General features: G+C 37.0%; 1 protein-coding gene across 10 annotated transcripts in view; it reads right to left on the bottom strand.

Moving 5' to 3' along the window:
• Positions 1-20602, bottom strand: part of CLOCK (clock circadian regulator) — a 121955-nt gene that overhangs the window by 67872 nt on the left and 33481 nt on the right. For 8 of the 10 annotated variants that reach the window (XM_054484429.2, XM_063664551.1, XM_063664547.1 and 5 more), the window contains one exon: positions 13548-13701. The exons of 1 other annotated variant lie outside the window; for it this stretch is intronic. The gene's annotated coding sequence lies outside the window, so the exon portion shown is untranslated. Of the gene's footprint in view, positions 1-13547; positions 13702-13947; positions 14101-20602 lie in introns of all 10 variants that reach the window. One more of the 10 variants, XM_063664548.1, reaches the window with a different exon arrangement.

The following is a 20602-nucleotide window of genomic DNA, read 5'->3' as shown; positions in this document are numbered from 1 at the left end:
TTTGACATGGTCGGGAAGACTAAATACAGTGACAGTCAATGACTGGTTAGGTTGTTAATTATCTTCTATGAGAAATGCTTCATTCTTTTTCATGTTTCTCTAAACTCTAGCCTTCCTTTTGACCACTGAGTCCTTTATACACTTATCATATTGATAAGCTATAGGGTGGCAAAATGTAATGATTGCTTACCACTTTAATATAGTTCAAGTTGTGCTGACTATGAAAACTTTTTAAAATTCTAATTTACAGTATTTACTAACACAAACACATATAATGCAAATAATGAAAAACTTGTTCAGGGCTCTAAGGCTTCTGAAGATTATTTATCACATTCCAAGACACCAATTTTCCTTTCTAGCTTTAGTCTTATTTCTCCTTCCTCATTTCCCATTCTACTTTACTGTACACAGACTCCTTATTCTCCAGCTACACTAAGGAATCACGTCACAATTCCTAGATAGTAGAAAATGAAGACCTCTATGTAAAACAAAGGTTTGTCCATCAGTACCCAACATATTATCAACATAAATATCTTAATACAATAAACCGGAATTGACCTTCAAGAAAATCATATTGTCATTCACATCAGGATTCAACTAATCACGATATAAACTTTATGTTATTAGTGAAAAACTGAAGAGGTACTATGTGTTTCCTATGGCCTCTATAAAAATTATCACAAAGTTAATGGATTAAAACAACACAAATTTACTATCTTACAGTTCTGCGGGTGAGAGCCCAATACAGGTCTCACTGGGCTAAAATCAAGGTGTTGGCAGGGCTGAATTCCCTCCTGTAAGCTCTAGCAGAGAATGTTTCCTTGCCTTTTCAAGCTTTAGAGGCCACCCATATTCTTTAGCTCATAGCTCCCTCTACTCCATCTTCAAGCCAGCAGGAGGCCAAGTCCTTCTCGGGCTGCCATTTCTTCTGCCTCTTTCTTCTCTTATTACATTAGGCCCACACAGATAATCTAAGATAACCTCCATATTTTATGGTTAACTGATTAGCAACCTTAATTATTCCTTGCCATGTACCCTAACATAGTGGCAGATTCCAGGAATCAGGATATGAACCTCTCTGAAGGGTCAGTATTCTGCCTACCACGTACCATGGACCAAGAAGTCTCTGTTTGGCAAAGACAAAATCAAATATTTTTTGAGGGGAAAGATGAAACATCAAAGGATAATTTGATCTATTAATAGATAAAAGACTACAGTACTATGCCAGTAGTTCTTAACTTCTGAACTATCTTAACCTTTCATATTTCTTAAAGGGAATTGGAAAATAATGTGTATGACAATTCAGGCTACATGAGTTCAACTGTAACTAAAGTCGAACTTTATTGCTATATGGTAGCAACAGGCTCTACGGATATTCTTCTGAACGGAAAAATCTGTCAATGTCCAAATGAATACTAGCGCATATTTCCCCTTTTGGAAAACTAATTGTTACACCATAAACAAATATGATATAATTTATATGCACTAAACAGATTGTCCAAAAAAGATGAATTAAACCCCAGACTTTGTAGAAGCCTATTTTTTAAAAGGGCAAATGTATGTAGATTTCTGAGATGGATCTCCAGAAAAAGAAAAGAGATACAGAATTTTATCAACCTAAAAGAAGTACAGAATTTCATTAGTACTATAAATCCTCTAGGGACCTCTTAGGAAATCTGATTATTAAGTAGTACTATGACAATACTAGGCTTAGAACTAATTCATGAGATGCTTAATAACATACAACTAATATGTATAAATATAATGACAATGTTTGACATATTATGTACTACATCTATGAGGTCACCAGAGCCACTTAAAACACCACCAAAAAATGCATCAATTTTCAAGGCCACAAGTATCCTTTGTGCAATAATCATTTCACTGAAAAGACAGTTGTTTTGACTTATTAAAACTCGGGTAAACTGCCAGCTGCTTTTGTGTAGCCAAGTAGGACAAGCAAATTCAAAATCATCTGAAAAGTATTTCAAAGAAGTTTAGATGCATCCTGAACCACAGATAATTCAGAAAAAAACTACCATAAAGCATGTCTTCTTCACTAAAATAATCATTATATCTAAGTTTATATTTAGGAAAAAATGTACTCCCTTTGAACTAGAAGATTTTGCAATATATAATTTATACATATATTATCCATTTCTGCTTTTCTGTCCCTATTTACTTTCAAAGCTCTCAAATTTAAAAAACTGATCTATCTAGTTCCTTATTATTATTATTATTATTATTTTAACCCACTGACTGTTTGATCCTTACCCTAAAATGACAAGGTCTGGGAAAACGGCAGGCCAAGACCACATCTCAATCTGTGGAGTGGCAGGGGAGATGGGGCTCAAACTGCACAGGTCTTTGCATCACGTAAGTAGGAGTAAATATAGGATAAATGAGGATGTGTAGATAGTACAAGAATCCACCAGCCAGAAGGCCTGTGACCAGGTTTCACAGAATCCAACATGGACATAACAAGTATATTATAGAACAGACATATACTCTTGATACAGAAGACACAAAATCTGATGGGATTTCTACTGATTCATCTTTAAGCTCACTGACTCTTCTGTCATCTCCATTCTGTTATTGAGCCCATGCAGTACATCTGTATTTCACATATTGTATTTTTCAGCTCTGAAATTTCCATTTGATTATTTCATATAGTTTTTATTTTTCAGAGAACTATTTTTCCACTCCTTTCAGAAGTGTTCACTTTTACCTCATGAACATGAGTACTTTAAGGCTTTTTTCTGATAATTCCATCATCTGGATCATCTCAGAGTTGTCATCTGCTTATGTTCTTTTCCCTTTAAAAATGGTCAGATTTTACTGTTTCTTTGTATGTCAAGTAATTTTGGATTATATCCTGGACATTCTAGATATTAAGTTATGAGATTCTAGGTTCTATTAACATCCTCTAAAGCAGGAGTCCTCAACCTTTTTGGCACCAGGGACTGGTTTCATGCAATACAATTTTTCCATGGACAGCGGGGATGGTTTCTGGACAAAACTGTTCCACCTCAGATCATCACGCTTGTTAAGTTAGATTCTCATAGGAGCATACAACCTAGATCCCTTGCACTCAGTTCACCTGAGGGTTCATGCTCCTATGAGAATCTAATGCTGCTACTGATATGACAGGAGGCAGAGCTCAGGCGCTAACGCTCACTAGCCAGTCACTTACCTCCTGCTGTGCAGCCTGGTTCCTAACAGGCCACAGTACCAATCGTTGTTTCAGTTTTCAAAGCCTTCACAATGCTGCTTAAATCTATCCTCCGCATGCATCTCTCAGGGGCAACTCTGGGATTTGAGCAGTGGTTTACACCATAGTTCAGCTCTCTAGGTCTTTGCTATGTTTCTTTGGCTCTGTTCCATGTACGTGTAGCTCATGGATGCAGTAGGACCTTTGTGTGTTCATACACACAATTAGGGAATCTCCCCCCAAACTAGGTCTCTTTTCTCTGAGACTTCCAAAGCATGCTCCAGCTTCCAGAGTTCTCTTTCCCAATTCCTCTGGCCAGAGAGATGGCTTTCTTCTTGGGATTTTAAGTACATGTACCACTATGGCAATGTAATTTTACAAGTGGAGATGGTCTCAGGGCACGGCTGGGAGAGAAAAAAAGGGGGGAATTTTCCTTGTCCTATGACTAGAAATAAAGGGTTTCTCTGGGAGTTTTTGTTAACTGCTGCACTCAATATGTACTTCTACAACCCAGCCTACCATTTGGTTAAAGCTGGATAACAAAAAGAAAAAAAAAAAGGTAAGCTAAGCACTACACAAGCTATTCAGGTTTTGACTTCCCTTCTCAGTTTGCCTATTACTGTTTACTTTCGAAAGTCTTCAGATAATTGTTTTTGTTTCTATCTAGAGGGTTTTTGTTGTTGTTTTTGTTTTGTTTGGGGGGGTGGTGTGTTTTGAGATAGGGCCTCACTCTCTCACCAAGGCTGCAGTGCAGTGGTGTGAACACAGCTCACTGCAGCCTCGACCTCCTGGGCTCAAGCAATTCCCTGCCTCAGCCTCCCAGTGTAGCCGGGATTACAGGTACACACCATCATGCCCTATTGATTTTTCACTTTCTAATTTTTTGCAGAGACAAGATCTCATTATGTTGCCCAGGCTGGTCTCTAACTCCTGGGCTCAAGCAATCCTCCTGCCTTGACCTCCCAAATTGCTGGGATTAAAGGCATGAGCCATAGCATCGGCCTAACTGGGGTTTTAAGTTCCAATCAGAGAGGCTTACTCCACTTTGGCCTATCCATTATGTTTTATCCATTTCCCAATTAAATTTCACCTAATGGCTTTAGTAGTCACGACTAATTGTCATCTAGAATCACTATTTCATTAGGAGTATGCACTGTGGTGAGTTTGTAAGCCGATCGTTCTCCAGTGTTTCCGTTTGTTTGTCTGTTTTTGTGCTTGTTTTTGAGACAGGGTCTTATTCTGTCACCCAGGCTGGAGTGCAGTGGCACAATCTCAGCTCACTGCAGCCTTGATCTCTTGGGTTCAAGTGATCCTCCTGCCTCAGCCTCCTCAGCAGCTGAGACTACAGGCAAGCACCATCATGCCTAGGGCTAATTTTTGTGTTTTTAGAAGAGACGAGGTCTTGCTATGTTGCCCAGGCTGATCTCAAACTACTGAGCTCCAGCAATCCTCCCGCCTCAGCCTCCCAAAGTGTTGGGATTACAGGCATGGGCCACCACATCTGACCTCCAATGTTTTTTAATAGCTACAATTCTTCTAAAGATATACTTTCCCTCTTAACTATTTGGTAGTCCTGGAATATAATCTGTACAGAAAAAGATTAATAAATGGTTGACTTTTTCCTTTCACTTACCAATTATTTTCAGAATAATAAATTGGTGTATATGAGGGTTTTTTAAAAGAATTATTATGAATTATTGAATTCTTATATATTTGTGTATTTCAATGTACTATAATCATTACACTTTTTAGTATTTATTTATATTAAAATTTCTGTCTTTTTTTTTTAAGAGACAGGATCTCACTCTGTCACCCAGGCTAGAGTGTAGTGGCATAATCACAGCTCACTGCAACCTCAAACTCCTAGGCTCAAGTGGCCCTCCCGCCTCAGCCTCCCAAGGAGCTGGGACTACATGCATGAGCCACCATGCCTGGCTTATACATATTTTTTTAAATTTGTCAAGTGCAGTAGTGAGAAGAGGAGGAAAGAGTAGAACAAGGAGTTCAATCTGTAACTGACTGTGAACAATCAAATGAAATAACCATTACCTTTAGACTAGTCATATTACACTTTTTTAAACCTATTTTTATGGGAAATTACAAATATACACAAAGTTAGAAGAACAATATAATTAATCCTATATATCCATCACCCAGTTTCCACAATTATCAACTCATGGCTAATCAATCTTGTTTCATCTGTTTTGCTCCTTCCCTTCCTCTCCACTCTTTCGGATTATTTGAAGCAAATCCCAAGTACTGTATCATTCCAACTGTAAACAGTCCAGTATATCTGTATAAATTACAAGGGCTTTTATAAAACATAACTACAATATCATTACCATATCTTACGAAGTCAACAAAAGACACGTAAGACCTTTTTTTACACACAAAATAACAAAACACCCTGAGAGAAATTATAAAAGTCTTTAAATATAAGAAGGCATACAACCTCGCAATTGACTGGAAGTCTCAACAATGAAAAACATCCAATATCTCCAAATTGATTTATAAATTCTACATTAAGCTAGACAAAATCCAATCAGGTTTGCGGCGGGTGGTGCGGAGAACTGCTTATAAGCTGAGTGCAGAATTTTTATTGAAATTCAAAGGATCACGAAAGCCAAGGTAATTCTGAAGAACAAATTAGAGGATTTAAACTATCAGATATCATGACTTATTATAAAGCTACAGTAATTAAAAGAGTATGGCAATGGCACAACAGACAGACCAACAGAATAGAGTCCAAAAATAAACCCATGAATAAACAGTCCCTTGAATTACAACAAAAGTACTACTGCATTACGGTAGGGAAAGGATGATCTTCTCAATAAATACTACTGGAACAACTGGACTTCCACACAGAAAATAAAATGAACTATGAGGCTTACATATATCATACATAAACCTAAATGCAATAGTTGTAACAGTCAAGGTTATAGAAGAAAACATAGATAACATCTTCTTGGCTTTAGGGTAGGCAAAGATTTCTTAAATGAAACATAAAAAGCGTTAACCATAAAAAAATTTGATAAAATGGACTTTATTAAAATTAAGAAATTATCTTAATCAAGATACACTATTAAGAGTGAAGAAGCAAGCCAAAGACTAGGAAAGATATCTTCAATACAAGTGAACAACTGAAATTATCTATTTCTGGGATAATCAAGACAACCAACTCAACAGAAAAATCAGCAAAAGACATAGTCATATCCCAAAAGAGGATATTCAAATGGTCAACAGGCATTTGAAAATATTCTAAGCCTTTTAAATCATCAGGGAGTTATGAATTAAAACTACAATAGATCTTTACTACATACGCTCCATAAGAGCTAAAATTAAAAACACTAATAATTTCAAGTGTTGGTGAGGATGTAGAACAATGAGAACTCTTTGTACACTACTAATGGGAATGTAAGTTAATTTAACTACTTTGGAAGACTAGGATAATCTCCTAAAGCCAAACAGCCAAATACCTTAAGACCCAGCAATTTCACTCTTAGGTGTCTACTCAACAGAAATGTGTACACATGTGGACCAAAAGACATGCTCAAGAATGTTCACAGAAGTATTCTTCATAACAGCCAATACTAGAAACACCCCAAATGTTCATCACAGTAGAATACTGACATATCCATACAATGAAGTATTTCACAGCAACAACAGAAAAGATGAACCACTGCTACATGCATCAACATGGATGAGTCATAAACAAGATTTTAAAAGGCTAGGCACAGAATTCAAAAATAGACAATACTGAATGAGTCACATAATAGTTATCTTTGGGAGTGTGTAATAACTGTTAAGGGGCATGAAGGAGGCTCCTGGGTTGATGAAAATGTCCTATATCTTATTCTTGATATGAGTTAAATGGGTGTTGACTTCATAAAAATTCATCAAAATGACACTCAGGATTTATGCACTTTATAATATGTGTGTTATAATTTGATGAAAGAGTAAAAAAAAAAAGTTAGTGATATCATGTCAGTCCCTTGATTTTTTTAATTTAATTTTTTTTGGTTATTTGTCTATGAAATTAAAAAGTCTAGTAAAGCTAAGTTCTACATCAGCCTGCCTCTTTGTGGGTACTAAAAGTCATGTTCACGTTCTTTCTTAACACAATTACTGAGGAATTGTTTTGGTATGTGGATCCTTCCCATAACATGAGGTCAACAGAAAGTCCAGCTTGAAGCTAGAGTTATCCAATATTCCCAAACTAGAAAATTGGAACACTGCAGGTACTTCTTCTTAGTGTAATTATAAACAATCAATTTTTCTTTATTACATCCCAGATCACTAGTTTCCACAGTTTCTATTTGGCAAAAAGAGGTTAAAAAAAAAAAAAAGGCTGGGAGCGGTGGCTCACACCTGTAATCCCAGCACTTTGGGAGGCCAAGGCAGGCGGATCACGAGGTCAGGAGATCGAGACCATCCTGGCTAACACAGTGAAACCCTGTCTCTACTAAAAATACAAAAAAATTAGCTGGGTGTGGTGGCGGGCACCCATAGTCCCAACTACTCGGGACTCTGAGGCAGGAGAATCACGTGAACTGGAGAGGTGGAGCTTGCAGTGAGCCGAGATCGCACCACTGCACTCCAGCCTGGGCGACACAGCGAGACTCCATCAAAAAAACAAACAAACAAACAAACAAAACAAAAACAAAACACAACTTGAGGCTTCACATCTAAGCTTAGTTTTAGCTGGAATTGAAAACATTCAGCAAATCAAGGCAATGTATCACAATAAGGTTGTTATAAGAATGAAATAATTATTAAATGTAAAGTGCTTAAAATATAATACCTCAAAGTAAATGCTCAAAAATGTATTAATACCGTTCTAAGAAACACATGCAATAACCCTTATTCTTGAATTTCCTTCAAAATATAATAAATATATGGTAGTAAAACCAGACCCACTTTTAAACAAAGTATTTTTATGGAGCTGAGAACAAAATCAATTTTTAATGAATCTGAACTGAACATATTAAAGTACAGGATCAATAAAAACTTAGTAAATTGTACTCAAGAATTTTTTAAGTTCTAAATTATACTTATTGGTATTTAACTATGACCCTACGATTAAAATAACTCGGATAATCAGGAAAAATACTGCTAATATAAAGAGCTCATCTTTGCATTGCATTTTTTACATTAGCAAAGTTGTATTTCATTACCGTATTACTATAAAATAATTAAACCTATTTTATAAAACATAAGTCATAAACATATTAAATCCAGCAAAGAATCACAGAACAAGCCAGGTGCAGTGGCTCACACTGTAATCCCAGCACTTTGGGAAGCCAAGGAAGGCGGATCATGAGGTCAGGAGTTCGAGACCAGCCTGGCCAACATAGTGAAACCCTGTCTTTACTAAAAATACAAAAATTAGCCAGGTATGGTGGCACACACCTATAGTCCCAGCTACTCAGAAGGCTGAGGCAGAGGTTGCAGTAAGCCGAGACAATGCCAGCCTAGGTGTCAGAGCAAGACTCTGTCCCCCCCAACCCCCCTACCAAAAAAAACCCACAGAACAAGAAATATTTATACTTGTGATCACATAATGATATGCCACCCAACAAAATAATTCTTTTCAATAACAGTACCATCATGTAAACAAAGTATATGTAAAAGCAGTTTGAAAAAAAAAGAGGACTGTATTTTTTAAACAGTCCTATTGCAATACTCTAAGTGTATTTTTAATGGAAATAAATGTTGATTTAAAAGTAACAGTAGCCAGGCAAGGTGGCTCACACCTGTAATCCCAGCACTTTGGGAGGCGGAGGCAGGCAGATCGTTAGAGCTCAGGAGTTCAAGACCAGCCTGGGCAACATGGCAAAACCCCTTATCTACTAAAAATACAGAAATTAGCTGGGTGTTGTGGCACGTGCCTATGGTCTCAGCTACTTGGGAAGCTGAGGCAGGAGGATCAACTAAGCCCTGGAAGTCCAGGCTGCAATGTGCTGTGACTGCACCACTGCACTCCAGCCTGGGTGACAGAACAAGACCTTGTCTCAAAATAAAAAATAAAAAATAAAATTAACGGGATGTAATTTCCATTTTTATACATAGCTGCTAAACATGTTTCTTAAACTTTATACTTGGAAATCATTCAAACATGCAGAAAAGGCGTAAGAATAGTTCAAAGAGCTTCTACATATCCCTTACCCTGATTTGACCAACTGTCAACAACAATCCTGTTGACCAATTGTCAACATTTTGCATTATTGTCCATATCATACATAAACATATTTTTGAACCATTTGAAAGTAAAATGCACATATCATACCTTTTTACCTCTAAATACTTCAACTATACCTCCTAAGAACAAGGATATTCTCTTAAATATCTACAGTATAGTTACCAACTTCAGGAAACTTAACAGTTATACAGTATCTTAATGTAATGCCTATTTTCTCTCTCTTTTTGTTTTAGTTGAGCAAAAACTGCCCTCCAAGACTTTTTCCCTCTTCCAGTACAGAATCCAATCCAGGGTCATGTACTGCATTTAGCTGTCATGTCTACCCAGACTTCTTTAAGCTGAAACACTTTTCTTTCAGTAAATATCTTTTGTTTTGTTTTTTTTAGACAGGGCCTAACTATGTTGCCGAGGCTGGTCTTGAACTCCTAGGTTCAAATGATCTTCCTGACTCAGCCTCCTGGGTAGCTGGGACTAGGGGTGCATACCAACACACTCAGCTTCTGCTAAATACCTTTTAAACAATCTTATCTTTACATGGTATCCTGCAAGATAAGATTTTAAAAGTTGAATTCTTAAAAAAAACTATATAGGGAAGTTCCATTAAAAAAAGAGGTTCAGTGTAAGAGTTGCGAAAAGTTCAGAAGACTTAGATAAAAAAATACATAAATCTTCCTATTCAAGAGTGGCTTTTTAGCAATATGGTATTTATTTTATTTTATATTTTATTTTTTTAAATTTTTTTTGAGATGGAGTCTCGCTCTGTCCAGGCTGGTGTAATCTCGGCTCACTGCAACCTCTGCCTTCCAGGTTCCATCAATTCTCTGCCTCAGCCTCCCAAGTAGCTGGGATTACAAGCTCCCACCACCACACCTCGCTAATTTTTTGTATTTTTAGTAGAGATGGGGTTTCACCATGCTGTCCAGGCTGGTCTCAAACTCATGACCACAGGTGATCCACCCACCTCGGCCTTCCAAAGTGCTGGGATTACAGGCGTGAGCCACCACGCCCGGTCTATAGTATATACATTTTAAAGCTTTATAATGAGGAGGTTTCCAGGTTTCTTTGAGATCAGCAATTCTTAGATTAGAGGTTTATATTTTCTCTATTAAATAGCATATATAATCAATTTATACAAATAAATCTGGCCAATGATTTGATTGGTATCTGTAGAAAATGGATCTAGGCTGGGCACGGTGGCTCACACTTGTAATCACAGTACTTTGGGAGGCTGAGGCAGAAGGACCACTTAAGTCCAGGAGTTATAGAGCAGCCTAAGCAACATAGTGAGACCTCATCTCTACAAAAAATAAAATTAGCTGGGCATGGTGGTATGCACCTATAGTCTCAACTACTCAGGAGGCTAAGGTGGGAGGATCGCTTGAGCCTGGGAGATGCAGTGAGCTGAGATCATGCCACTGCACTCCGGCGTGGGTGACAGAGCAAGACTGTGTCTCAAAAAAAAAAAACAGGCGGGGGGCGGGGAGCCAGGCATGGTGGCTCACATCTGTAATCCTAACATTTTGGAAGGCTGAGGTCGGGGGAATACCTGAGGTCAGGAGTTCGAGACCAGCCTGCCCGACATGGCAAAACCCCATCTCTACTAAAAATACAAAAATTAGCCAGGCATGGTGGCGCGCGCTTGTAGTCCCAGCTACTCAGGAGGTTGAGGCATGAGAATCACTTGAACCCAGGAGGTGGAGGTGGAAGCCAAGAGAGCACCACTGCACTCCAGCCTGGGTGACAGAGCAAGATTCTGTCTCAAAAATTAAAATAAATAAATAAAATAACTTTTTAAAAAAGGATCTACAGAAAATTACTATTTTCATCAAAATTCTCTCCTCCATTTAACAAAAACACCCAGTCTCAATAAGCAAACCTTTAAAGAAAGGGGAATGACTTTGATCATGCATAGACATAACAGCTATTGGAACTGGCACGTACCTTGTTCTTTCATTGGACATTTACTGTGTGCCAAATATGTGCCAGGCCTATGCTAACTGTGGAGTTGAGAAATCCAGTGGTGAGCTAAAAAGGCAGAGTACCCACTCTTAGGAAACTGGTAATTTAGCAAACCACCAAGACTCCTGTTTTCAGACAGTAAAGGTATTAGTTTTCCCTAATTTGGAAATGAAGCAATTAGATTCAGAGTGTTAAATGTGCCCCGAGTCACATAGCTAAGTGTTCTCAAGGGACAAAGAAGGTAAACACAAAAATTATGGTCTTCTATCTCCTAATATAGTACGTAACCTGCCTGTGTCTGACTACAAGAGTTCCTTAACCATATCCTTTAGGCCTATCCATTGACTCCAAAGGGACAGTGTACTTTCATCTCCAATGAACTACTTTTGTTTCATTGAGTCAGTCATCAACTAATCTTTTAAGTTCTTAAGATATTAGGTATGTAAGGTATTATAGTAACATTAAAACTTGGTTAAAAACAGAGTAGCATACTAATTTTCTTTCTACATATTCCCACATACTCATTTCACAATAAAAATAATAGAAGAATCCATTTCCCCTGATTTACTATTTTAAAACAACACAGGTCAATATAATTAGAATATGGGTTATACTTTCCACTAAAGAAAAAAGTACAATTAAGTCACTGAGAATTGGCATGGACTCCTACCTCTCTCTAATTTCCCCCCAATTCATCTCTTAAACCATAGCACTCAAATCTATAAACACTTCTTCAGCCATGTAGAGCAAGGATCAGCTAAACTTAATTCTGTAAAGGGCCACATGGGTAAATTTTTTTTTTTTTTTTTTTTTGAGACGGAGTCTTGCTCTGTTGCCCAAGCTGGAGTGCAGTGGCATGATCTCAGCTCACTGCAAGCTCCGACTCCCAGGTTCACGCCATTCTTCTGCCTCAGCCTCCCGAGTAGCTGGGACTACAGGTGCCCGCCACCACGCCTGGCTAATTTTTTGTATTTTTAGTAAAGACGGGGTTTCACCGTGTTAGCCAGGATGGTCTCGATCTCCTGACCTCATAATCTGCCCGCCTCGGCCTCCCAAAGTGCTGGGGTCTCTGCTGTAACTACAGACATGTGTCATGGGGATACATTTTGAGAAATGCATAGGCAATCTGTCATTGTGTCAACATCACAGACTATTTCTATACCTAGATGGTATAGCCTACTACACACCTAGACGATCTGGAATAGCCTATTGCTCCTAGGCTACAAACCTTCACAGCATGCAATGGTACTGAATACTCAAGGCAACTGTAACACAATGTAAGTATTTGAGTATCTAAACATATCTTAACATAGAAAAGGTAACAGGTTGTGCCATGATGACATGATGGCCATGATGTTACCAGGCAATAGCAATTTTTCAGCTCCATTATAATCTCATGGGACCACTGTCGTATATTTGGTCCATCACTGACCATGTAATACATGACTGTACTTAACTGCTGCTATAGCCTAAAAGCAGTCATACACAAAATATGTATGACTAAAAATAGATATACCTAAAAAATAAGAGTGGCTAATATTCTAATAAAGCTTTACTCATAAACACTAAAAATTACTAAACACTAAACACTAAAAATTATAAACACTAAAAATTAAATTTCATATAATTTTCACATGTCATGAGTTAGTCTTCGAGATTTTTCTTCAACCATTTACAAATGCAAACACCACTCTTAGCTCATGAGTCATACCAAAGCAGGCACCAGGCTGAATAAATTTGGTGATGTGCAGACCCCAATGAAGGCCTGCTTGTAAAGAGGAGCTGCAGTCTGGCTCTTCTTTTACCTCAGTCAACTGACACTTTATCTCTATAGCTAAAGCCTGGCAGGAAATAATTCTTATTCGACTTTCAGTCATTTGCAAATCATCTTCCTTAAACTCAGGAAAAGATAAGTTATGATTCTTACTTTTGAGCACTAGTTTTGAGAAATTTCAGGAATTGCTAAAATACTTTCCATCTGGATTTCAATTATTTTTCCCAATGAATAACCTTCTTACTCCTCATAAGAATGAAAATTCTAAAGATAAATAAAAGCTGCAAAGGAAAGTAGCAGATCATTCCCCAAGTATTTTTATAATTCCTTGTCCTATGCTTCCACCAGGACACTGCAAATCCCACCCTACCATGATTAAGGGAAAAAAAACAAAGATAGCATACCTTTGAGCTCAAAATGATGATTGAAGGTATCTAGTGAAACGCGCCAAGTTCTAAAGATTCATTTAAGAGGACTGTAGAATTATCCAAAGGCATCTTACAATGTGATAGAATCAGCTTCTGAGCTTCAGCAGCTTTGCGGGAACAAATAAAAATTCTGTAAAAAAACAGCAGTTGCTGAAATAAAGCTAACCAAATTTTAAGTAATATTATTATCACTAGTATTTTTGTTTCATCGATGTATAGAACATGTATTGCAAGCCTCCTCTACGTGCCAAGAATTGGGAATGTGTCAATAAACAGATCAGATCTCATCAACCCCTCTGGGAACTCAACCATAAATGGGACAAAAAGTTTGAAAAATCACAATGGTGTTAAGGGAAAGCATAATAGAGATACAAACCAGTTTGCTGGAAATTGGTTAGAAAAGTTCTCCTGGGACGGGCGCGGTGGCTCACGCCTGTGATCCCAGCACTTTGGGAGGCCAAGGCAGGCAGATCGCTTCAAGTCAGGAGTTCAAGATCAGCCTGGCCAACATGGTGAAACTTCGTCCCTACTAAAAATACAAAAATTAGCCAGGCATGGTGGTATGCACCTATAATCCCAGCTACTGGGGATGCTGAAGCAGGAGAATAGCTTTAACTCGGGAGATGGAGGTTCCAGTGAGCCGAGATTGCGCCACTGCACTCCAGCCTGGGCGACAGAGCAAGACTCCGTCTCAAAAAAAAAAGGTTTTCGTAAAGGGGGAGAATTTAATGCAAGAATGTGTATGATCTAGCCAAATAAAGCAAGAGGGAAGAGGTGAGAAAGAAAATTTTTTGTCCAAAGGGAACAGTGTGTTCAAATGGCTAGGTGTAGGTGAAAATATGACATTTGTGTGGAAGTAAAAGAAGTCCAATGTAGATGTTCAGAATGAAACAGGAAATGAGAAAGGGCATTTCCTGAGACAAGATGGGCAAAGAAAGAAAGTAAAAGGTGAAGCAATTTGAATCACACAGCGCTAAAGGCAGAGCCCATTTTAAACCCTTACCACTTGACTGCAATCTACTAGCCATTCTGAAATTCTGAGCAGGAAGCTAAAAGTTTCTGGAGAGGAATTTCAGGGGACTTTTGCAAGAGCCCAAGGAATGACTGCCCTGGGCCAACAGCTGACCTTGCCATGGATGGATAAAAGAATCAACTGATCAAGCGTCCATTGCGCAGAATGAGAAAAAAGTCTCATCACAATTCTCAACTAATAATTAACAATTACTAAGCACTTTACTATGTGTAAAGCCCTGTTTTAAGCACTTGACATGTATTTATTCAATCCTCACAACATCACTATCAAGCAAGTGCTTTCATTATCCTATTTATCTAGTATAATTTTAATGACACAGTCCAATCATGGCTATTAATTTTCTTGTACTGACAACATTCTCAGAAATGTCAACAATACTTCTTGACACAATATTGAAAGCACTTTAGCGACTCTTCTATCAGAAAAGTACTGCTTAAATATCAACAAAAAAAAGACTTTAGAACATTAATTTGGTTCCTTTAGCTTTTCTAATTTAATACCACTGTTTCAGGTCCACATAAAAAACTGAGGGTAAAGTACAGAGATTTCCCATGTACCCCGACTCCATTAATGCACGGCCTTCCCCATATTTAACATTCCCCACCAGAGTGGTACATTTACTACAACTGACAAATCTACACTGACACATCCTTATCACCCAAAATTTTAGGCTTCACTCTTAGTGCTGTACATTTTATGAATTTGGACAAATATAATGGCACACATCCACTATCATATCATACCGAATAGTTTCATTGGCCTAAAAGCCCTCTGTGCTCCGCATATGCATCCCTCCCCTCACTAACCCCTACACCACATTCATTTTTTTATTACCTCCATAATTTTGCCTTTTCCAGAATGTCATAAAGTTGGAATCATACAATATGTAGCCATTTCAGATTGGCTCCTTTCACTTAGTAAATACACATTTAAGATTTCTCCATGTCTTTTCACGGCTTGATAGATAATTTCTTTTTGGCACTGAATGATATATTCCATTGCCTGAACATACCACAGTTTATCCGCTCACATAATGAAAGACATTTTGGTTGCTTCCAAGTTTTGGCAATTATTTAAAAGGATGCTATAAACTTCCATATAAAGATTTTTGTATGGACAGAAATTGTCAATTCTTTGGTTGCTAGATCATATGGTAAGACTATGTTTAGTTCCGTAAGAACCTGCCAAACTGCCTTTCAATGAGGCTGTACCATTTTGCATTCTAACCAGCAATGAATGAGAGTTCCTGTTGTTCCACATCCTCACCAGCACGGGATGTAGTCAGTATTTTGGATTTTCACCATTCAAATACGTATGTAGTAGTATCTCATTTTAATTTGCATTTCCATGATGACAGATGATATGGTACATCTTTTCACATGCTTCTTGAGGTTTGTATATCTTCTTTGGTAAGGTATCTGTTAGCGTACCTGGCCCATTTTTTAACTGGTTTGTTGGTTCTCTTACTGTTAAGAGTCCATTGTGTACTTTGGATAAAAGTCCTTTATCAAATATGTCTTTTGCAAATATCTTCAAGTCTGTGGTTTGTCTTTTTATTCTTTTGATAAGTACCTTTCACAGAGCAGACATTTTTAATTTTAATTAAATTTAATTTTTTCTAACACGGAATATGTCTTTGATGTTGAGGATAAAAACTCGCTGCCAAACCCAGTCATCTGGATTATCTCTTATGTTATCTTCTAGGAGTTTTATACTTTCACAATTTACATTTAGGTCTCTGATCCATTTTGAGTTAATTTTTATGAAGGGTATAAGGTCTGTCGAGATTCATTTTTTTGCACGTGGACAGTTGTTCCAGTACCATTTGCTGAAGACTATCTTTTCTCCATTGTATTGTCTTTGTTCCTCTGTGAACCATTAGTTGACTATGCAATCATGAATTGCATAACAATGTTTCAGGACAGACCGTATATATGACAGTGGTCCCATAAGATTATAACAGAGCTGAAAAATTCCTATTGTCTAGTGACTTTATAGCTGTTGTAGCCATCATAACATTGTAATGCAATTACTTTTTAAATACATTTAGTGTAGTCTAAGTGTACAGTGTATACAAAGTCTATAGCAGTATACCCTAACGTCCTAGGCCTTCACATTCAGTCATCACTCACTCACTGACTCACCCTATGCAACTTCCAGCCCGACAAGCTCCATGGTAAGTACTCTATATAAAGTATACCATCATCTTTTATACTGTATGTTTACATTCCTTTTCTACATTCAGATACAAAAACTCTTACTGTTATATTAAAATTACCTATAGTATTCACTACAGTTAACATGCTGTACAGTCTAGTAACAGTAGGCTACACCATACAGCCTAGATGCAGAGCAGGCTATACATCTAAGTTTGTGTAAATATGCTCTATGTTATTTGAACAATGACAAAATCATCCAACAATGCATTTCTCATCTCAGAATGTATCCTTGTCATTAAGTGACACATGACTGTACTGATGTGGATCTATTCCTGGTCTCTCTATTCTGTTCCACTGATCTATTAAAATATTTGTCTATGCTTTCACCAATACCACACTGCTTGATGACTGTAGTTGTATATTAAGTCTTGAAGTCAGGCAATGTTGGATCTCCAATTTCGTTCTTTTCTTTCAATTTTAAGTTGCCTATTCTGGGTCTTTTGCCTCTTTATATAAACTTATTGGAATCAGTTCGTTAATATCTACAACAGACTGCAATTTTGACTAGAATTATATTCAGTCTACAAATTGTGAAGAACTGACATCTTGTTAATATAGTCTTCCTATCCATGAACATCTGTTATTTAGTTCTTGTTTGATTTCTTTATCAGAGTTTTGAAGTTTTCTTTGTACATATTTTATATATATTTTATTAGGTTTATACCTAAGTATTTATTTTGGGAGATATTAATGTAATGGTATCGTGTTTTTAATTTTAGAATTCCACTTGTTCACTGCTGGTATATAGGAACATAATCTACTTTTGCATATTAACCTTGTATCCTGCTACCTTGTGTTTATTGGTTCCAGTTTGTCAATTCTTTTGGATCTTCTACATAGACAACCATATGATCTTGCAAACAAAATGAGTTTTATTTCTTCTTTCCCAATCAGTATACATTTCATTTCATTTTCTTTTCTTATTGCATTAGCTAGAACTTCCAGTATGATGTGAAAAGGAGTGGTAAAACGGGACATCCTTATCCTGTTCCTGATCTTACTGGGAATCTTAAGTTCTAGATTCTCACCATTACATAAAACGTTAGCTATAGTTTTATTCTCACATTCATAAAATACTTTTAATCTTCCATTCATATCCCAATACCAACACCTAATTCAGTGACGCTCTTCACTGCATTTAGGCTGTTATGTCCCCTTACCTCTTTTGAAAAAATTATTATTTACCACTCTGAGGCACAATTCACATACTATAACACTCACCCATTTAAAACCTACAATTCAGTGTTTTTTAGTGTATTTACAGAGTTGTGCAACTATCACTACAATCTAATTTTAGAACATTTTTATCCCCCCGCCCCTTTGCTGAGCTGTAGATTTTTTAATAGATGTTCTTTCTCAAGTTGAAGAAGTTCCTCTCTATTCCAAGTTTTACAGTTACAGAGTTTTTTTTTTTTAAATCATGAATGGGTGTTGGGTTCTGTCAAATGTTTTTTAAACATCTATTGATATGATCATATGATTTGGTTTCCTTTAGCCAGTTAATGTAATGGATTATATTAATTTCTTACACGCCTTGGATAAATTCCACTTGATCATAGCATATAGTTCATTTTATAAATGTTGAATTTGATTTGCTAATATTTTGTTGGGGATTTTTGCATCTATGTTCATAAGAGATATTGGTCTACAGTTTTCTTTTCTTGCAATATCTTTGTCTGGTTTTGGTATCAGAGTAATACTGGCCTCACAGAAAGAGTTAGAAAGTATTCCCTCTGCTTCTGCCTTGCAAAAGAGAATGTTAATACTGGTGTAATTTCTTCCTTAAATGTTTGGTAGAATTAGAACTCACCAATGAACCCATCTGGACCTGGTGATCTCTATCTTAAAAGATTATAAATAATTGTTGACTCAATTTAATAGATAAAGGCCTATTCAGATTGTCTACTTCTTGTATGACTTTTGGCAGATTGCGTCCTTCAAGGAATTGGTCCATTTCATCTAGGTTATCAAATTCGTGGGCACAGAGTTGTTCATAATATTCCTTTATATTTTTAATATAAATGGAAATCTGTTATGATTTCTACTTTCATGTTTTCTATTAGTAATATGTATCCTTTTTCCTTAGTTAGCCTAGCTGGAAGTACATCAATTTTATTAATCTCTTCAAAAAACCAGCTTTTGGTTTTGTTGATTTTCTCTATGATTTCTTGTTTTCCACTTCACTGGCTGTTTTGTTTGTTTTGAGATGGAGTCTTGCTCTGTTGCCCAGGCTGGAGTGCAGTGGCACGATCTCGGCTCACTGCAACCTCCACCTCCCGGGTTCAAGCGATTCTCCTGCCTCAGCTTCCCAATTAGCTGGGACTACAGGCGCCCGCCACAATGCCCAGTTAATTTTTTGAATTTTTTGTATTTTTAGTAGAGACGGGGTTTCATCGTGTTAGCCAGGATGGTCTCGATCTCCTGACCTCGTGATCCACCCACCTCTGCCTCCCAAAGTGCTGGGATTACAGGCGTGAGCCACCATGCCCAGCCTCTGCTCTAATTTTTATTGTTTCCTTTCTTCTGCTTACTTTGGATTTAATTTGCTCTACTTTTTGTAGTTTCCTAGGGCAGAAACTTTGGTTTTAGATCTTTACTCTTTTCTAATATATGTATTCCATGCTATATATTTCCCTCTAGGCATTGCATTTGTTGCATCCCACATATTTTGTTAAGTTGTTTTCATTTTCATTTAGTTCAAAACATTTTTAGATTTCTCTTGATATGTCAGTGTAGCGTGGCAAAAAAAGATGAAAACAAAAATTTTTTTAATAGATTTCTCGACAATCTTTGACCCATGTGTTGTTTAAGGGTGTTGTTTAATCTTCAAGTATTTGGGGATTTTCCAGCTGTTACTGATTTCTACTTTAATTATATTGTGGTCTGAGAACAGATACTGTCTGATTTCTATTCTTTTAAATTTGTTAAGGTGTTTTATGGCCCAAAATGTTGTCTCTTGTGGCGAGTGTTCCATGTAGGCTTGAGAAGAATGTGTATTGTGCTGTTGTTGGATGAAGTAGTCTATAGATGTCAATTATATCAAGTTGTTTGACAGCACTGTTGAATTCATCTATGTTTTTACTGGTTTTCTGCCTGCTACATCTGTCCGTTTCTGATAATGGGGTATTAAAGTCTCCATTATAAGAGCAGATTAATCTGTTTCTCCTTGCAGTTCTGTTTTTGCCTCACATACTTACATGCTCCACTGTTAGCTGCACAGATGTTTAGGACTACTATATCTTCTTGGAGAACTGACCCATTTATCATTATTTATGCAATGCCCCTCTTTATTCCAGATAACTTCCTTGCTCTGAGAGCTGCTCTGTCTGAAATTAATATAGCTATTCATGCTTTCTTTTGGTTAGTGTTAGCATACTGTATTTTTCTCCATCCATTTTCTTTTCATCTATGTATCTATATTTAAAGTGGGTTTTTTTGGTAGACAACATAAAGTTAAGCCTTGATTTTTCATCCACTCTGGCACTGTCTTTTAATTGGTGTGCTGAGATCACTAACATTTAAAGTGATCATTGATACAGTTAGATTAGTAGCTACCATATTTGTGATTGCTTTCTGTTCTTTATTCCTATTTTAGTCTTCCAGTCTTTTTCTGCCTGTTGTAGTTTTACATGATTATATTTTCCTCTCCTTTCTTGGCATACTTTTTTGTTTTACTTTTTTTTAGTAGTTGCCCTGGAGTTCACAATACACATTTACAACAAATCTAAGTCTACTTTCAAATAACACTAAACCACTTTATGGGTAGTGCAAGTACCATG

This window comes from Pongo pygmaeus, chromosome 3 (genome assembly GCF_028885625.2).
Source record: "Pongo pygmaeus isolate AG05252 chromosome 3, NHGRI_mPonPyg2-v2.0_pri, whole genome shotgun sequence".
In the NCBI taxonomy this organism is placed as follows: Eukaryota; Metazoa; Chordata; class Mammalia; order Primates; family Hominidae; genus Pongo; species Pongo pygmaeus.
The sequence above is the reverse complement of the archived record's forward strand: the minus strand, read 5'-3'. Positions and strand labels throughout refer to the sequence as shown.